The 19,895-nt window shown below is 40.4% G+C and overlaps 1 pseudogene; it reads left to right on the top strand.

Annotated features, from left to right (window-relative positions):
* The first annotated feature begins 8,875 nt into the window (after positions 1-8,875).
* LOC127677838 (glyceraldehyde-3-phosphate dehydrogenase-like) lies at positions 8,876-12,184 on the top strand (annotated as a pseudogene).
* The last annotated feature ends 7,711 nt before the right edge of the window (positions 12,185-19,895 follow it).

Genomic DNA, 19,895 nt, shown 5'->3' with positions numbered 1-19,895 from the left:
GTTCTGCTTCAAATAACAAAAGACTCCTGCCTCAAGCTTCTGCCAGGATTCTTATTCCTGCATCCTTCACTTCCTTTCGTCCTTGGTTTCTTTCAGAAGTTCAGTTGTCTTCTTCACAGCTCCAAGATAGTCAGATCATAAGCATGGAGACCACTCAAAAGGCAAGTAGAGTACTCAGGAAAATAGCCTTCTCTTTTTAGGCTTTGTTGCTCAGAGGAAGGGAGGGACTGCCTCTGGGACGCTTGCCCATGTCCAGTGGCATCATATCCTAACACACATTTAGCTGAAAGGAGTCTGAGAAGGTCAACCTTACTGTTGGTATTTGTGTCCTAGAGGAAAAAATGTGAATTTTGTTAGTTAAGAACAATAGGAAAGCAAAACCCGACAGCTAGTGTATTTGTGTGTGTTTGTGTGTGTGTGTGTGTGTGTGTGTGTGTGTGTGTGAAAGTCAACATCTAGTATCTTCCTCTGTCAGTCTGGAGCTCATTTTTTCCTGCAGAGCCTGTCACTCAATGCAGAGCTCATTAATTGGCCGGACTGGCTGGTGAAGGAGTCTTTTGAGTGCATACTTCATGTTCTGAAGCTGTTATGTCCAAGAGGGGGAAAAGAAAAAAAGAAAATTCTTTTGGTACACTCTATACTAAGTAAAATGTCCTTGTAATAGTAAATAACATTGTTCTGGCCATTCATGCTGCCTTAGATAAATTCTTCAAAGAACAATGCTGATTTTCATAGCATAAGCAGACAAAGGCTAAACTTTACATTTTAAAACTCAACTCTGCCATTTCTCTGGTTGTAAATAAGCAGACTTGAATTTTCATGACTTTTAAAAGCAACATCCTAGAGTTGTGAATCGAACTTACACCATTAGCAGCACATGCTTCTTTTGTTTTCAGTTTATAAACATTTTGACTTCTTCCATGATTTCTAGTAGGAGGAAAGAAAAAGTCACTTTTAGCCCAGTTTGTATAAAATCTCAATTTAAACTAATAATCCCTCCAGATAATGCTCAGTACAAAAAAAAAGTTCTTCTATGTTTCTTTTTTCTTTTCTTCTTTTTTGTTTTGTTCTGTTTGGGGGTTTTTTTGTTTGTTTTGTTTTTGAAACAAGATCTCTCTATGTAGTCCTGGATGTTCTGAAACTATGTAGATAAATCAGGCCTTAAAGTCACAGGGCTCCTCCTGACTCTTCCTTCTGAGTGCTGGGATTAAAGGGCTACGCCACCATGAGGCTTTTACTTGTTGGAACATCTTATTAGCCTCCCATTCTGTAATTTCTTATCTTGGAGTTTTCCAGACTCTTCTTTAAAATTTTTAATTTTATGTATATGAGTATTTTGCATGTATATGTGTGTAACATGTAAGTGCCCAGTGCACACAGAGGTAAGAGGAAGATTTCTGATCCCCTGGAACTAGACTTAGAGTTGGTTGTCACCTTCTGTCTGGCTCCTCTGTAAGAGCAGCAAATACTCTTAGCCACTAAGCCATCTCTCCAGCCCCTTGACACTTGTGATGATTTCTTGGCGATGGGAAACTGTTGTGGTTTTCATGACTCCCGGGTTAGAGAGAGTATATTGACTGGGTTCGGGAGATGGTCCTGGGCAAGTAGCCTTTAGGAGCAGAGGATGTAGCACTTGCAATTCCGTTCCATGGCCATTGGGGATTATATAATCAACCCATGAGTACAGGGTTTCCTTGGCTCTGTATCTATGTTTAACTTCCTTCATATTTTTCCTAGTCCTCCTTTTCTGTTTCACTAGGAATAATTAAATCACTGAACACTGTTCTTATATTGTTCATGTGGGGACAGCAAGGGCTCATCTAAAACACCTTGTAGAGATTCGGCCATCTTGTCTCTTCTTGGCTGGTTTAGCCCATCAGGTTCCCTGAGGGTTCTTGACACCTGATTCAGAGACCGGATGACCTGCCCTAGAACCATCTGTACTTGGTACCTGACAACTATTACAGCAACCCCAAAGGGGACACTTTCTACCACAGCCTAATAGTTGTAGAATCATTGTATATCCGTGTGGAAACTGAAGCCACTGAAGAACCACAGTCTCCTGATATCCTTCTGCACTACCCCATGGCACGGATTCTTCAAGCTGCTGCAGTGCAGTCTTGCATGTGATCCCTCCCAGAGTTCCACATGGAAATTTATTTTTAGGGAAAGTTTTTATGTTCTCAGCTTCTGCATTTCAGCCCAGGGGTGACTCAAGGGCAGGGCTAGTAAAGCCTGGGGACAGTAGCAGAGCATTTTCTGACCCTCCTTCCCATCCAGTCTTCTCTTGGTAGGAGCAGAGATAATGTTGTCTTTTGTTTGAGGACATTGTGTCTTCTAGCACACTCCAGAAGTTCTTGGAGCTTGGTCACCATAGGTAGCAAGGGTTTCTCCTTCTCTGGCCTGTGAGAGAACTCCATGAGCTGGATCCTAGGGTTTGGGCAAGGATATACTAAATAGGACAGAGAATATTTTGGAACCCAGCTCCCAGGGCTATTGCTTGAGTTCAAGTCCTTTTCTTTTTTTGGTACAACACTGTTTGATGTGCAAGAATTATGTAATATGGCTTGGGTTTGTTTTCTTACTGCAAATGTATTTGTAAATATTTATGCCAGTTAGAAGAAGGATGTCCTCTTAGGTTAAAAAGAGGAACACCCTTAATGTTCATGATTATTACAAAATGTGTTGCTCCAGGAAGTCCCTGCATCTCTATATGAAGATGGACTGTGGGCAAGCAGCCAATTCCTTTATAAAAAAAAGAAATCACAGAGGGAGGCAAAGATTTCATTCTCTTGGAATTTTTGTTTTCTATAAAAACAAGTGTTTTGGATAGACAAACTTCGGGTAGCACTGCATTAGACTGCAGTACACAAATAGCTATTCCTTTTGAAAATAGAAATATAGGCAGTGGAGCTTGACGTTTTACCAAACACAGCAGGGACCCATCAGTACAAAGCGATCCACACATAGCCCATGTTACCTTGTGTTTCAAGAGCAATCTAGGATGAGATTGCTTACATTCTATGGCCTGCGAGTTCCTTTCACAGTTAGCTGAAACAGTTCACAAGTGAATTAATCTACACTGTCTCCCTCAGACACTGCAAAATGCCCACAGTTGCCTCCAGACATTCATGTGGATGGCTCATCAGGCTGAAGGCTCCTGTAAGGAGAGTCTGGGGTTATGTTTTCTACTGTGCTTCCTAGAGACTCTGGCTTTTCATATAACTCTTTAAATGGATCTCATCATCTTTGGTGCATTTATTTCCAATACAACTTTTACAAAGCATTTCAAACACGTTTCCATTACCCTTCAAATGAGGGTTTTTTTTCCCCTTTGGCATATGATTTTGTCATTAATTTTTTTTTAATCCAGAGATTCCTGAGGCATACAAACTCACACACCCTTAGGGTTTTGTTATAATCAAGTCTGTCCATATTACATGCATAAATTGTATGTTTACTTGGATATAAAAATAACATCAGAGTTTCAATATCTGAGGTAAAGGAGTACACAAGTTACTTTGCTATTGTGAAGTTCCACCTCTGTCTAATGTGCAAAAGAAACTGGATGAACTTTCTGGGTTTATTTTGTCTTTATGGCACAATATAGCAAAGATATTGTATTTTACTATGGAATAAACAACATATTAACAGGAAATGGTTAATTAATTAAGCAAACCTTTCTAGACTACTGATATGATATCATCTATACATATATCAAAAAATTATCTTCCTATATGGCAAAACCAGCATAGCCACAACAGGGTAGCCACCCCCCCACACACACACTGTGATTGGTATTTGTGCATATATACGCATATATGGACTAACAGTACTTGACTCAGTTGTGTACCCTCCTGAATTGAATGTTAAGAAGAAAGAAGGTCTGAGAGTCCAGTTATAAAGACTGAATTGGTGTTTATTACCTTTTCCATCATTTATGGTACTGAGGATTGAACTCAAAGTTTTGCGTGTACCAGGGAAGTTCTCTACCATGTAGTCATGTCCTCAGCATTAAGCCTGCTTTCCTGAGACCCAAATCAGGCATGTCTCCCTCTCAAAGAAGGCTTCATCTCAAGTAAATAATCCAGAAGATTATAGCTAACATCCAAGGTTCAGATGCAGTTGAATCCTAGGTGAACTATTTGAGAGAATATTCTCAAATATTTTATAAACTCACACCTCTGAGTACTTATATAGTCATTAAATTTTAAACCCCCAACTTTTATATTACTTTTATAAGAATATCAGAACCCCTCTCAGGCCTCCATCATCTTCAAAAGTGAGATGGCAGATGATCATTGAACTAAACCAACACTTGACAGCTCAGTGGACTTTATACGGTTACTTTGTGATGCTTCCGGAGGGATTAGCACTCACCTCCCAGACTCTGTCATGATATACACTCCCCCTTACACATACATAATAGATCTCTGTGGGAGATTTGGTGAACATTTATCTTAATCTTATGCTTTGGCATCCTTTGCTACATGCCTCACTGACTATCCTTTTAATCAGGTTTTAAAAATATCCAGAAGTAGCCCTTTCCCCTCTATCTCCATTGCCACAATAATGACATTTATTGAATGGAAAATATTGTGCACCACATCACATTAGGGCACAGACTCTTATCAGTACTATTTTGTGGTGCAGTGCAGTGACTGAGCTACACAAGAGCTATATAGCATTGGGCAGAAAATGGAAAGATGGACTCTTCTCTTTTTTAGAAATTAATATAAATAGATGTGTTTATAACTGGACCACAGTTCATTGAGATCAAGCAAAATGTTAATGGCTTATATTGGGTAATGAGATTCTTGGGCCCCATTTTTCTTTTTTAGAGCTTCAGTCTCTACTATAGTATGAAAGCTGAGATAATATCACTAGAGTCAGACCTTTGTATATTCTCATGATGAGACTGTAAGAAGCTGGAGTGTTATGTCTTCCCAGTGGTGATCTGACTGGTACAAACAAACAAACAAACAAACAAACATTTAGAATTAAGTCTCTACATGTTCCACAGCATTACCTGTGTCTAATTTGTGAATTTAGAAAGTAAAGATCATTAGCTTAACAAATGCGCTGAAGATTACCCTGCTAATAAGAGGCAGAGTGAGGGTGCACACTGAAGAAAAGTATCCTGTGTTCCTTTCATGAGTAAAGTGGCAAAATTGAGCCTTTCCTACAGAGCTATTGTGAGCATTCACTATAAATTTAGGACAGATAAATTAGACTGAGCATTGGGATCTACTAGAAACATTTGTTTTCTCTGAAGATTAAGTTGAGGTTTCTTTTTGTTTCCTTTATTTCTCAACTATGTATTAAAATGCATGTAATAGTTCCTGACTCATGCCCCCATTTTATTTTCATGCTCAGATCCAGCAGTGTGTACTGTGCTCTATCCTGCACATGTCAGTACTGTATCATGCTTTAAAGCATGTAAGGGAAGCATGTGGCTGTCTTTATTGTGTTCTCTTCTCCTTTCATACTTTGAAGCATATGTCTATGTTAACTCATCACAAAGATAATATATTTAGCAAACTCATTTAAGTAAAGGAGGTTGAGACTTAATGCCTTCTGTATCTTATCACCAAAACCTTTCTGTCATGTTTAATTACCCAAATTCCATCTTTGAATTGAAATATCAGTGTACATCTGAGACACTGAGTATTCCATTCCTTACCACCAAGGTTGTGTCAGCTGCTTTTCTCATCGGCGAACGAAGAGCCCTCAGTAAAACCAAGTTCAGAGAAGGAGGATTTGCTTTGGCTTTCAGGGGATGTCATTTCATCATGGTGGGAGGGCATAGTCAGCAGCTCAGTCAGGAGCAATGAAAGCAACATCAAAATAGATATCACCGTTAAGAATTGGCCCTAGCCAACCACTTTTGCAAACTAGGCCATGGTCCCAAAGGATCCATAGCCTCTTACAACACCATCACCAGCTAAGGAACTATTTCTCTTTCAACCCTGCAATGAAGCAACCATTAGAATGAATTGAGTCACATGTTTCATTTGGGTGTCTCTGTACATATACAATTTATGTTTGTACTTTACTGTTGTTTGTTAAGTGTGCAGTATATAGAATATGCATGTCTAAAACCTGATATATATTTATCTTAATTTAAAAAATGATGTTGCTAAAAGCTGTTCACAAGCATTTGAAACCTCAGATGAGTTATTCTCACAACTGATAGACTTAGCATACATGTAAACGGGTGCTCAGTGATGGGTGTAGTTATTATTGCAGGCTAGGGTGTGTGACTCTAAAACATGACAACAATAAAGACTGCCATGCCAAATTACTTTGTTACTTACAGGCTGCTGGAAGCATTTTGACTATCGTGAAACTTAGTCAAAATAGGAGCCAAATCTTTCAACCAGTATTGTTGCCTTATCAACTAGGTAGGTGAACCATCCTAAGTCTTTTGTTGTAATTTCAACAGTGTTTGCAATGTTGTCACCAGGCTTGGATTATATCTCAGGAACCTGTAGTGACAGACAGACAGACAGACACACACACACACCCTTATATTTTAATATGCCTTAAGTACCACAATAGCTGGGCAACTGCCTATCCTCCATGTTTTTAGAATCTACTTTCCCATCAGCAACACAAGATATTACTTATCATGCTTCATCTGGGCTGGTCTTAATTCCAACCAGGCAGTCTTCTGGGTCTTGTTCTCTTGGTCCAGAGGCCATGATGACTTTTCTAGCTTCTCTATCCCATGGCCTATCTCTCCCTCTTTCCTGGTGGTCTCTAACCAGGGAAACCTACATCCTGCCTATGTCTCTTGTCCCCAGCTATTGGCTGCTGGTATCTTTACTTACCAATCAGAATTAACTGGGGACAGTTTCTCAGAAGCTACATGCAGACTCCAGACTCTTGGGGGGACAGCACCTAGTATTACTTTAAACAGCAAAAGACAAAATCTCAACAGAAGCTACTCTCTATACTCATCTATAAGAAGCAATTGTGTCTTTATTAAAGTTCATTACAGGATTGCAGAATTCAGTCATGTCCAGGATCCATTCCTAATTCTAGTTTTCATGTTATTCGTACCACCTCCTCCACTGAAATCCAGCCTCTTCTAGTCATCCATTAGAATTAGTATCTACTTCTTCCACATTCCTATTAATGTTGACATTTTGACCTATTTGTGAGTGAGAGCTCTTCATGGCATCTTGATGGAAAACCCTCTCTGGAAGTTTTTGACTTAGCTTGTCTCACTGGTGATGATGCCTTAAAACAGTGTTCTTAATTATGGAATTATTCCTTAATCTACAGAATGGATTTTTTATTAATGTGTATAAAAATCACATGTGTCTTCCTGTATCCTTCCTTTAAAACTCCTGGCTAATCAGTGAACCTGTTTTGAAAGCAGTCTTCCTTTGAGCAGAAGCTCTCTACAGGATTCTTGAAATATTCAGTAAGCCATATTGGCTTACGAACACATGAGCTTTATAGCTCATAAGAGGAACAGATTTTTACTGTCCACAAGTGTAGGAGGAATGCAGGCTTTAGTGACAAGGCAGTGGCCAACTCTGCATAAACATCAGTAATCAGTTAGTGGAGCTGTGCTGTGAAGGCAGCTTCTGCATGAGGGCCAAACTGAGGCTTGCCTGACAGTCTCAAGATTGATGATACAGACAATGACAACCAATCAGGAACTGCCAATTGGAGGACACCAATGGGACGAGGGTGGAGGGTATAAAGAGCATTCCCCAAGAATTAATAAATGATCTTACTGCCTCACTTTCACCTGCCCCTAGAGTCTGAGCTGTTGACTCCACTCCACCTCTTCCCAAACCAAAAGGGTGAGTACAGTAGGGACACAGGCTGTCCAGCATGTAAAACAACACATAAGAACCTTGGAATAGCAAATAAGTGTTGACTTCAGCCCAAGTAACCAGCTGCATTGTCATCTAGGAAGAGGCATGTTCTCTTGAAGCTTTGATGCCAGGCATTGGTTGGAATCTATCTAGCTATGAAAATCCAGCATGGTTTCTTCTTCTAATGTAAAGCCATCCGTGCACTCTGGAGGTCTGTTGTTTGTGTAGTCACTTTCATCTGCAATCTTAGCTGCATCTCCTGGATTGCTCACCAGCAAAACATTCTCTGCTTCAAACAGGATTATTATATAACATAAATGGCCTTTCTCCGTCCTGCCTCATGAACAAATATCTCCTAAGCTCAGGCTAAATTTCTGTAGTTTCCTCACTGGCCCGTCTTCATAGAATTAAGAGTTAAGGCCTTACTCTGGGGTAAGCTGTAGCTGGTTTGATCTTCTATTCAGATCGTTATTTTTTTCTACTATCAGCAGTAAAGCTATTTTGCTTTCTTATCATTTGGTGTTCCCTAGAGAAGCACGTTTAATTCCTTTCAACACTCCTTCCTTATAATTACAACTCAGCTATTTGGCTCAAGAGGTATCTTTCCCATCTTTGAAGTGCCTTCTTCCCTAAGCATAGGTTTTTTTTTGTTTGTTTGTTTAAAGGGAGAGATGCACAACTCTTTTCTCATTTGAACACTTAAGAGGCTATTAGTGGGCCTGGTTTTAATATTTCCCCATGTCTAGGAATAAAGAGGCCCCAGGAAAGGGAGAGAGCTAGAGGGTGAGTCAGTCTGAAGTATTTAAATAACACATGATATTTATGAATAAAGTTTGTCATTAAAATATTAGCATCTATTAATTATGCATAGTGGGTTTCATTATGATATTTTAATACATGTAAATTATCTTGATCACATCTTTGTAATGTATTACTTTCGCCTATGGTTCATCTTTTGTTCTTAGTCTCTTTCTTCCTTGGTCTCCTCTTTCCTCCTCTCTGTTTAAACAGCGAGCTTAATTAGGATAACTTACAGGAACATGGGTGAGGGGCTATTTACAGAAGCATGGGCAAGCTACCTATCAGCAACACCACAGAGGAAGATGACATCCATTAACTCTTTATAAGATGTCTGGGAGGAGTGGCTTCATAAGCACCTCCCTACTTGAGGCTGAAATGTTAGATTCCCAATATCATGCAGGTCTTACACAGGTATCCTTGACTGCTAAGAGTTAAAGAGTGCAATGGCTGTGTCATGACTGCCCTACTGGATGAGAGTGTTCTGCAACACACCACCCCATCCTCCCACACTCGCATCATTCCACTCTATGATAGTCCTTAAGATATTGATATTGATGCCTTTTTTTTTAGGGAATAAGCAATTCAACAGTTTCTTTTCCTTGGCACTGCAGTCTGTAGTGACTGTTACCTATAACAAAAAGAAGTGTCTTAGAGCAAAGCTGACAGTACCATGAATCTATGAAGATAAACAGAACTATTTAGAAGACAATATGAAAGGCACATCATGTCTGTTTGAAAAAAAAAATTGGCAGCTACTCCACTAGGGTCTATGGTATCTTCAGCTACTGACTTTGGCCAGGTTAACAACCCATACATATATTTTTCCTGTAGAATGACTCCCAAATTCAATCAAGAAACAAACAGATGGTTAATCCCATAACAATCTTGCTATTATTGCAGCAGCATACACATCTTGCCTGGAAAGTCAATATATAGCATGCAGAATCTATAAGTAAGAGTGTTGATGACATTTCTCTCCTAGCAGCCTGCATGGGTGGCACCTTCCAAATACTGCAAAAGCTACCTATCAAGGAGGAAACTTCCAGTCCAGTTCCAGCTTAATTTCTCTCTATCCTGCAACTAAACATATGATATCTTCATCAATACACTTTGCCTTTCTATAAGCATGCTTGATGGTTTAATCTCTATTGTCAGTGTAACTCAGTTAAGAGTCACCTAGAAGAAACTTTTAGGCTTGTCTAGGGAGGCATCGGCAGAGAGAATTACCTAAGAAAGGAATATTCACCCTGAATGTGGATGGCCTTATACTATGTACTGAGGTTCTCTCTTGAATAAAAATGGAAAAATTAAGTCAATGATGGCATCCTCATTACTCTAATTTCTGGTCTACTAGGATATAGTCAAACATCTTGCCTCTACTACCACCATAGCTATAAGCCACTCTGACTAATATACCTGTCCAGCCACATAGACTGTATCTCTATAAATTATAAGATATAATATACCCCTGCTGTTTATTATCAGGCAGGTGGTCACTGTGTTAGTTTGAATATGCTTGGCATATTGGTGGCACTATTAGGCAGTGTGGCCTTGTTGGAGGAAATGCGTCACTGTGGCCATGGACTTTAAAACCCTCGTCCTAGCTGCCTGGAAGCCAGTCTTCTCCTGTTTGCCTTGGAACAAAATGTAGAACTCTCATCTACTCCAGCACTGTGCCTGCCTAGATGCTGCCATTATCCTGCCTTGATGATAATGGGCTGAACCTCTGAACCTGTAAGCCAGCCCCAATTAAATGCTGTCATTATATGAGTTGCCTTCGTCATCGTGTCTATTCCCAGCAGTAAAACTCTAAGACAGTTACAAACACGAGAAAGGTATCTAATATATGACATTGCTTTTGAGCAGTAAGGTTGTTGCTGGGATAAATTTTTACCAGGTGGTGTGTGTGTGTGTGTGTGTGTGTGTGTGTGTGAGAGAGAGAGAGAGAGAGAGAGAGAGAGAAGAGAGAGAGAGAGAGAGAGAGAGAGAGAGAGAGAGAGAGAGAGAGAGAGACAGAGAGAGACAGAGAGAGACAGAGAGAGACAGAGATAGACAGAGAGACAGAGAGACTAGTTTGGAGAAATGTAGGCGAGTTTAGAGCCAAGGGCCACAGAAGCCACAGACTGTTGTAAATACATCTTAAAAGGTCATTCTGATGGGTGTTTTGGATACCAGAATGTGAATAACTGTGCTATCCTAAAGCTTGTTTTTATAAAGTTTCAGCAAAAAACAAAGATTCTGTTAAAAACTAGCCTACAGGCCATTCATGTTATAGTCTGTAAAATTTCTGGTTATTGTCTATTAGTGTCTTAAGAGTGTAATGGAATTCAGAAGTAATAGACTAAGTTGTTTGGCAGAAGAAATCTCAAGGCACCATAATGTATAGCCTGTGACAAGATTATTATTCACTACTTTTAGTCAGATTTACAATGAGATGGGTTAAAAATGTGAAAATTATACAGTCTGATAAAGAAAGAAGCCTGGGTTCTCTGCTTCTCCCTGTTCTAGAGACTGCCACATCTTCTTGTGCAGTGTCAGCCTCATCCGGTAGATAAAATGGTGAAGGTCGGTATGAACAGATTGGCAGTATTGGGTACCTGGTTACCAAGGCTGCCTTCTGCTCTGCATCTGGCAAACTGGAGATTTTTTCCATCAATGACCCCTTCATTGGCCTAAACTACATGGTCTACATGCTCCAGTATAGCTCAACCTATGGCAAATGCAACAGCACAGTCAAGGCTGAGAATGGGAAGCTTGTCATCAATGGGAAGCCCATCACCATCTTCCAGGAGTGAGATCCTGCTAACATCAAATGGGGTGATGCTGGTGTTGAGTATTTTGTGGAGTCTACTGGAGTCTTTACCACCATGGAGAAGGCTGGGGCCCACTTGAAGGGTGGGGCCAAAAGGGTCATCATATCTGCCCCTTCTGCTCATGTCCCCATGTTTGTGATGGGTGTGAACTACAAGAAATATGATAACTCACACAAGATTGTCAGCAATGCATCCTGTACCACCAACTGCTTAGTTCCCCTAGCCAGGGTTATCAATGACAACTTTGGCATTGTGGAAGGGCTCATGACCATCATCCATGCCATCACTGCCACTCAGAAGACTGTGGATGGCCCCTCTGGGAAGCTGTGGTGTGATGCCACAGAACATCATCCCTGTATCACTGGTGCTGCCAAGGATGTGGGCAAGCTGAACAGGAAGCTCGCTGGGATGGCCTTCCATGTTCCTACCCCCAATGTATCCATTGTGGCTCTGAAATACCGCCTGGAGTATGATGACATACCTGCCAAGTATGATGATATCAAGAAAGTGGTGAAGCAGGCATCCAAGGGCCCACTGAAGGGCATCGTGGGCTACATTGAGGACCAGGTTGTCTCCTGCGACTTCAACAGCAACTCCCACTCTTCCCCCTTTAATACTGGGGCTGACATTGCTCTCAATGACAACTTTGTAAAGCTCATTTCCTGGTATGAAAATGACTATGGCTACAGCGACGGGGTCGTGGATCTCATGGCCTCCATGGCCTCCAAGGAGTAAGAAATCCTGGACTACCCACCCCAGCAAGAGAGCAAGAGAGAAGCTCTTGGTTGCTGAGGAGACCCAGTCCCAACTTGGCCCCCAACACTGAGCATCTCCCTCAGAATTTCCATCCCAGACCCCCATAATAATAGGGGGTCTAAGGAGCCCTCCCTACTCTCTTGAATACCATCAATAAAGTTTGCTACACTGAGCCCTCCTTCTTCTCTTGAATACCATCAATAAAGTTCACTGCACCCATAAAAACAAAAAAGAAGCCTTACTTAATGTAGAGTTCAGTTGTAGATAAGAAAATATGGATAAAGGTTCTGTAGTTGTTAAATATATTAACATCATCATGGAGAAATCTCATATGTTAATTGGGACAATAGGAAAGACAAGTCCTTAATGACAAGAGCCAACTCATACAAAGCTCCAGGTTATAATAATGAAACCTAATTTCTTGAACTTTGATTTGGAAAGAGTGTACTTATACAAAGAAAACTTCAAGGTATCCTGAACCTACTAGGCTCCCTAGTATTTGTTTTCTCAGGTTTAGCCTCAAACACACATTGAGGATACTTTAGTTGTGCCACAAAGATGCTAACAAACTAGCTACCAACAAACTAGCTAGGTATCACCTGCATGGGGATGGTTTTTTTAAGTATGCAAGATACAAAAGTAAGGGGTCATTTATCAATATTCCAGAAAGTCACTGATTGGATTCCCTGAGTGTTGTGGATAGGTCTGGTGCTGTTTTTATGTTGATGCTAATTCCGTTCCCTTGGAAGAGGTTTCAGACAAGGAATGAGTCATACTCAAGTAACTTCTTGTGAACCTATCCCCTAATGAATAAAGGAGCTAATCACTGGGTGAGTATGAAGGACTTCTGGGTTGGAGATGGGAATAGAGAAAGGAGGAGAGAGTTAGGTCCTTTTAGATGGGAATAGCATGAGGGCAAGATGTAGTTATGAGTGTCTTGTGGTATGGACAAGATGTAGTAGCTATGAGTATCTCTTGGTTTCAGGATTTGCTACCAGAGGATTTAGATTTAATAAGGCTTACAAGATTAGAATTTTAGTTCCTGAGCCCTGCAACTGAGTTACCATCCTTTCTGAACTAAGCTTGTGTTGTGTTTTTCTACATCGGTGGCTTCTCTGGGTTCAAGAGAGAAAGATAAGTCAACAAAGTGTGGATTTGCCTGAGGTGCACCACAAAGGCCATGGGGGATTGGAAGCAAGGGGTTGGCGTGGTCATGACCTACCAGTGGGAAGTTAGCTAGCTGGGTGGAGATATTTCGGCAACTCCGGGCCAGAGAGTCTCCATGAGATAATAACAGGTTGGCTATTGCCCACCAGTGCATGGCTGGCCAGGCTGCAGAGGCAGAGAGTTGCCAATGCATGAAGCTGTGTAATGGAAGCCTAAATTTCAATGTAAATTCTGGCATATTGAAGAGACCGATAATATGCACTTGTTGGAGAAAACTTCAGGCACCAACTGGCACTGGATTAAGGGAGAAACTACCTATTTCACAAGCAGCAGAACTGGAGTGGCAGGACTCCCCAAGATCATTGGATCACAAACCCAAGATGCGAGATATGTAGCTGGACGTTTTTTGTGTTTTTCCTTCTGTGTTTCAGGACTACTTTGTTATGATATTTCCTTGCTATCCTCTGGTTCCTTCCTCTTGAATTACTGATGGTTACTCTGTATAAATTATAATACCTGAGGTATGTAACTTGTTTCTAAAAATTTCCAGAGGCTCACAGATAAGAGTTTCTCTTTAATTTCCTAAGAGACTTTGGACTTGCATCAATGTTGGTATTCTGAGATAATGTGGTCTTTTGAGGTCTAACTGAATGTCTTTTGAATTAAGAGTGGATTATGAGAATATCATGTCTTACAAGTGACATGTCTGTGTTCTCAGGTGATAAGTAATGGACTTGTGATGGTTAATCTTTTCAACTTGACTAGATTTAGGATGAGCTGGGAGACATATCTCTGAATATATCTGTAAAGATATTTCTAGGAAAAAAATATAAAGGGGAAGAGTGTAGACTCATCTTGAGTGTGGGTAGCCTAGTACCATTGCCTATGGTCCTGGACTGAGAAAGGAGAAGGCCAAATGAGTGCTAACATAACCCCCTTTTTTGCTTTCTTCTCAGTGGAGACATAATCAAGCAACGTCAGCCTCCTTCTGTCACAGCTGTAAGCCATGCCAGCTCCTCTGTCTTCCATATCATGATAGACTCAGATTCTTCAAAAAGAATACCCCTTTCTCTTTACCATTGCTTCCTGTCAGCTATTTATGTTTTAAAATATATGCTTGGCACTCAAACGAGAATTTTGTTCATACAGGAAGTATTTGTGTGGTAGAATATTGTCACCATGCAGATCTCTCTATAAACACCCGAGGCCATCTGAAAAGTGTCAAACGGTTGATAGAACTAAGAGGAAGATTTGCTGTTTGTTACAATGTCAAGCTTAATAGATAGTTCCGTTCCTAATAAAAATTTTACTTAATATTTAAACAAATGTTTAGTTATATCCATCAAAATCAAGCACCATTGCGACAGGAACTCTTATTTAAAATCCTGCTAGTTTTCCATTCATGGTGTTTCTCAAGCCATGGCTTATAACAGTACCAGCTTCACTGAAATCCTATCCTGTGTGGGCCTCAAGGCCTTCCTCCTAGCTTGTCATCAATGTTTATCTAGTTAGAGTATGTCTTAAAGAACAAACACAGAAACAGGAAGGTAATTTTAATCTGCTATCAAATTGCATTACGCATTACCTTTCTGTTTATATGCTCTTTACCCTTGACTTCTTTCAGGAAGATTTAAGGATGACTTGTTCTCAGATAGTGTTAGCCCATGATCAGTAAGCATACTCATATAGCAAATGCTTTAGTGTTTTACTTTTAGCAGCTAGGGCTTCCCTTATTGGAAATAAATTTAGAGATCAAGTAATGGGTAAGGCCCAACTTTAACCATTCTCTGCTGATCCTTTATAAAAGGGATACTGTGTGAAATAACAAGGACCATGCAGTTCAGAGCTGCCAGATATCAGCAATGTCACTGCTCAAGATTAAACATGGTTTGTATCATTGGTTCCCCTGGAGCTGGAAGGGAAGAAGCCCCTTCCCATAGGGAGAAGACTCCTCTGAACATTACTACTCATGCTACGACTCCCTCTTGGGTTCCATACTCTATCCTGGATAGTGTAAGAGATGTGAAAATAGGTCTCCCTGCCTTCTGAGAAATTCAATTTATGTATGAAGATGGAAGATTTGTTACAGGGAGAATAAACCCAACAACCTTTGTTTTAAATAATTGCACCATGAACACAATATAAAGTACAGAACAGTGTAGCATGGGATTAAGCCTGAAGAGAAGCAGGAGGACTTGGGCAATGAAGAAAGAGGCTGGGAGAAGTCACAATGAGAACAGATTGTCCTAAAAGGCCCTAGGAACCCCACCACAGTCATGGGGGAACAGGAGGCCATCTGGCAGGCTGGCATGAGACACCGGGCTGGTTCCCTCCATGAGGGAGCAAAGCAATCATCAGAGACCTGACACCCAATTGCTCTCTATAGACATAAAATGCCCTAGAAGTTAAGTAATGGAGTATTGGGTTTTAATTTCCTACAATTTCCTCTAATTATTGCTTCAATTCTGAGTTTTATAGGAGAGATGTTCCAATTTTAGTGTTGGGTAGAGGACAACTAGATTTAAGAAAATTCATGTTCATTGCAAGAGAAGGCTTTACACCTCACCCCCAGTGAAAACTGAGCCCTTGTGAGATTGGAGCAGCTACGGGAAACTGAAATCAGTGTGCCTTGTTTATTAGCTGGTTTCCAGTTGATAAAACTTGTCCTAAGGTAAGATCCATTACTGCAGTGACTTTTATGTCTTCATATATTTAATGAGCTGCTGATTCTAGCCATAGAATGTCAAACTGGGATTTGAAGAAGGTGAAGGGGAAAAAACCAAAAAGGTCAGAAATCCTGTGCCATGATGAATTAATAATGTAATGTGGTTAGGCTGTAATCATATGTTACCCTGACCTTTGGAAGAATGAAGATTCTGACTTTGTAAGGAAAGTGTCAATTCTTTCTTTCCTAAAAATCACAGTACACTGTTATTTAGGGGGGGGGTGTAAAATATTTTTATATCTTATTTAATCTTCATAGAGCTCACATGTCTAGGGAGAATTTGAAGAATATATCAGATACCTCTGAGGTGAACCTGTGAGAATGCACATGGGTTTCAGCTTAAGGACATGGTTTAATCCTGTAACCTCTAGAAATGTACTTGACTATTCATGGTTTTGGGTTCAATCTGAGAGAATGAGATAGAAGAATATTCCAGGTTCCAAAAAAACAAGTTCATAGTGTGTCAATTACAACATGGATGATCGAGGATCCTATAGTTGATGTCAGTCATTCACTACTGCAGTGCCCAAAGCTAATGCTGCAGGCTCTGAGTAGGGCAATAAATGAAGGAGACCTGGTAGTGCTCCTCCGGAGGCTCATGTAGCTTTCTATGCATAGAGCTACTTCCAAACAAATTATCAGAGAGGATGCTAGGGTTAAGATGATGATAAAGATACTTGAAATAGGAAATCTGGGGATTTTAGTCAAAGAGATTGTGTTATTACGATATCTAACTTACTAATGTATATTCTGGTAAGTTGAATTAATGTATGAAACGCCAAGAGCTTCTCTCCTTTGATCAGCTAATCCTTTTCAATTGAATTATTGGTACTTTGAACAACTGGTGTTTTATCTACTTGTTTTCTTACCCCTCCGCATGTAGTCATATTCTCTAAATTATTTATCAATATGACTTTTACAAACTTTTTTCTGCCTTGAGCAAGAAACTGGTAGACATATTTTCTCGAGACTCTTCTTGTCATTTCTGGTAAAATTAATACCATCAATCTGACAGGAACAATGCCATGAGATGCCTTGGCTTTGGTTTGGCTTGTAGTACTATGGAGTAGGAGGTGGCTTTGTCTTCTGAACTAGGTAAGCTGATAATAGTGGTATTTAGACTTCATATAGAAAACTGAGTGGTTTATGAAAACCAAGAAGCACAGCCCAGCAATAAAAATTCTAATTCTCTTTTCAGCATGTGTTAGCCTTTCATTTGAAGTCTCACCCCATGACCACTGCTGATGGCTGCTTCTCCTAGAACATCCTCTCTCAGCCCTATTCAGGGAGTGGCACTGCTACTTTTCTTGTGCATCTCCCACTCTCTTTTTTAAAAGATCTATTTTATTCTTAATTATGTCTATATGTGTGTCTAAGTGTGAGTATGTGCACATGAACTCATGTGCACATAGACATGGCGGCCAGAAGAAGAGATAAGATTCCATGGAGCTAGAATTATATGTAGTTGTGGGCCTTTTGACTTAAGTTCTGGGAACTGAATTGTGACTTTTAGAAGAACAACAAACTCTCATAACCATTGAGACATCTCTCTGGTCTCATTTTCTGTTTCTTATGATGGAAAAAAATTCTCAGAAACTCCTTAGTTATGGTAGTCTCTTTAAGTGGTTTGGCTAGAAATATGTCAGTGGTTGACTGTAGCCAGAAACAGAACCAGTAAGATAGGTTTATACAGAAAATGCCCAACATATAGTGGTTCAATTTAAGATGATTTTGTCTTTATATTAGCATAAAAATGGCATGCCTTCAGTAAAACCATTGTCATTTTTGTAATTCCTTCCTTCCTTCCTTCCTTCCTTCCTTCCTTCCTTCCTTCCTTCCTTCCTTCCTTCCTTCCTTCCTTGATTGCTTTCTTCCTTTCTTGCTTGCTTTCTAGTTGTATGCCCACATATGCACACCAAGGAAACTTGTTGGATTCTCTTTTCCTCTTCTACCATGTAGGTTCTGGGGATTAACTCAAAACATCAGCCTTGGTGGAAAGTGTCTTAACCCATTGAGCAATTTTGTCAGCCCCAGTAGAAACCAATCTTCATCTTTTAGCTGGTGGGATTCTGGGAATACTGTGTGATACTCTCTTGTGATGCTGGGCAGCAGCAGGGAGCAGCAGCTTTAGTCGTGTGATCATTAAGCAGGGGAGGGTGGGGGGAGCCTTCTGTATGCTGCGTTGCACTGAGCTTCCTCCTCAAATAGCAACTACACCCAATTCAGTGCTCCAGGTCCAGTGAACTTGCAGCTGTGTGTGTTAATGGAGAATAATCATCAAAACAACACCAACAGCAATTAGATATAGATAAAGATAGATAGATAGATAGATAGATAGATAGATAGATAGATAGATAGATAGATAGATAGATAAAGAGAAAGAAACAGATACAGATATGGATACCATGGAGAGGGGGGGAAGGAGATGATATAGAGGCTCTGTAGAGACTACAGAGTCCTACAATCTGCAATCTTGGAGCTGGAAGCCCAGAAAAGCTGCTGCAGTTACTTGCAGCAAAGGGCTGAGAACTAGTGGTGGGTGCAAATTGGGTGAAGCAAAGGCCAAGGACCAGAAGAGTTGAAAAGAGATATCCCCATGAACAGATGAGGCTAGAAATCATGTGAATTCTTGCTTCTTCCTGTTTTATCTTTCGAGTCAGGACCTGGGTGGTCTGTGGTGCACCCCCTTAGGGAAGGTAATCTCCTTTATAAGCTTTCTGATTCAAATGCACATCCTTCCCCAAGCAAGCCTGAAGTTCTTCTTTAAGATGTTGCATTTTTAAACTGTGAAGGCTTACACAAATGGTTTTCACCCTAGACAGGGCAGGGACAATAACCCAAAGAAATGATTCTGGTCAAGTCAAGCGTGATGAATCAATGAGTTTCTTAGGGATTTAAGGGTCTTGGGCAGCTGTGTTCCCAAAAAGCCCAACTGTCATGGTTAGTGATTCACTAAAGCTACAAGCAGTTCCTTAGAAAAGTCTCCTCCTCTACTCAACAATAGTTTATAGAATAGTTTATAAAAGCTCAGGAGGCTCCTTTTGGCACTTGTAACTTTCTGATGAATTTCATGAGCTTCCTCCTTTCCTCCAGGAAGGAATACTTCAATTCCAAGGAAATAAGTATACAGAACAAGTAAACAAGTGGACATTGGGGGCTGAGAAGATAACATGGTTGTGCTATGGTTGATACCAGTGCTGAGGGACACCAATGGAGAGGGTTTCAGGGTCATACTTTTGAATATTATCTGGTTACAGCACAATCATCCAAGAGTCTTTACAAAGTTCCAGATGCCTGGATAGCATTGATTTGAAGTGAGGCTCAACATAAGATTTTTCATTAATTAATTAGTTAATTAATTTATTAGAATTTTTCTCTTAGGTAGGTGACTCAGTTACAAAACTTGAATAGGAACTCATCATTTTCAGGTCCAAAAGAAACCCAGGATAACTGGCTAACTGTGGTACCCATTCGCATTCCAAAGTGCCTGGAGGGTCTCCAGGCTCCCTCAGCATCACAAGTACATGTTATAGAATCCTGACTAGCATCCTGGCTCCGCTTAGCTCTTCTCTCCCTTTGCCCTACCCTAAACTCCTCCAGATCACGGGCTTCCCTTCCCCCAGCTTCTCATTCCTATATATAACCCTGCCATTTCTTGCCCCCATTCCTGGTGCCCCCAGTTCATTCTGCTGACTATGTTCAGTGTACCACTCTCTCTCTCTCTCTCTCTCTCTCTGTTCTAGACTCTGCTAGCTAGCTGCCTGGCTATACTCTCCCTTATATCTACAATAAAAACCT

This window comes from Apodemus sylvaticus, chromosome 2 (genome assembly GCF_947179515.1).
Source record: "Apodemus sylvaticus chromosome 2, mApoSyl1.1, whole genome shotgun sequence".
NCBI classification, from domain to species: Eukaryota; Metazoa; Chordata; class Mammalia; order Rodentia; family Muridae; genus Apodemus; species Apodemus sylvaticus.
Note: the sequence above shows the minus strand (reverse complement) of the source record. Positions and strands in the feature narration are given on the sequence as shown.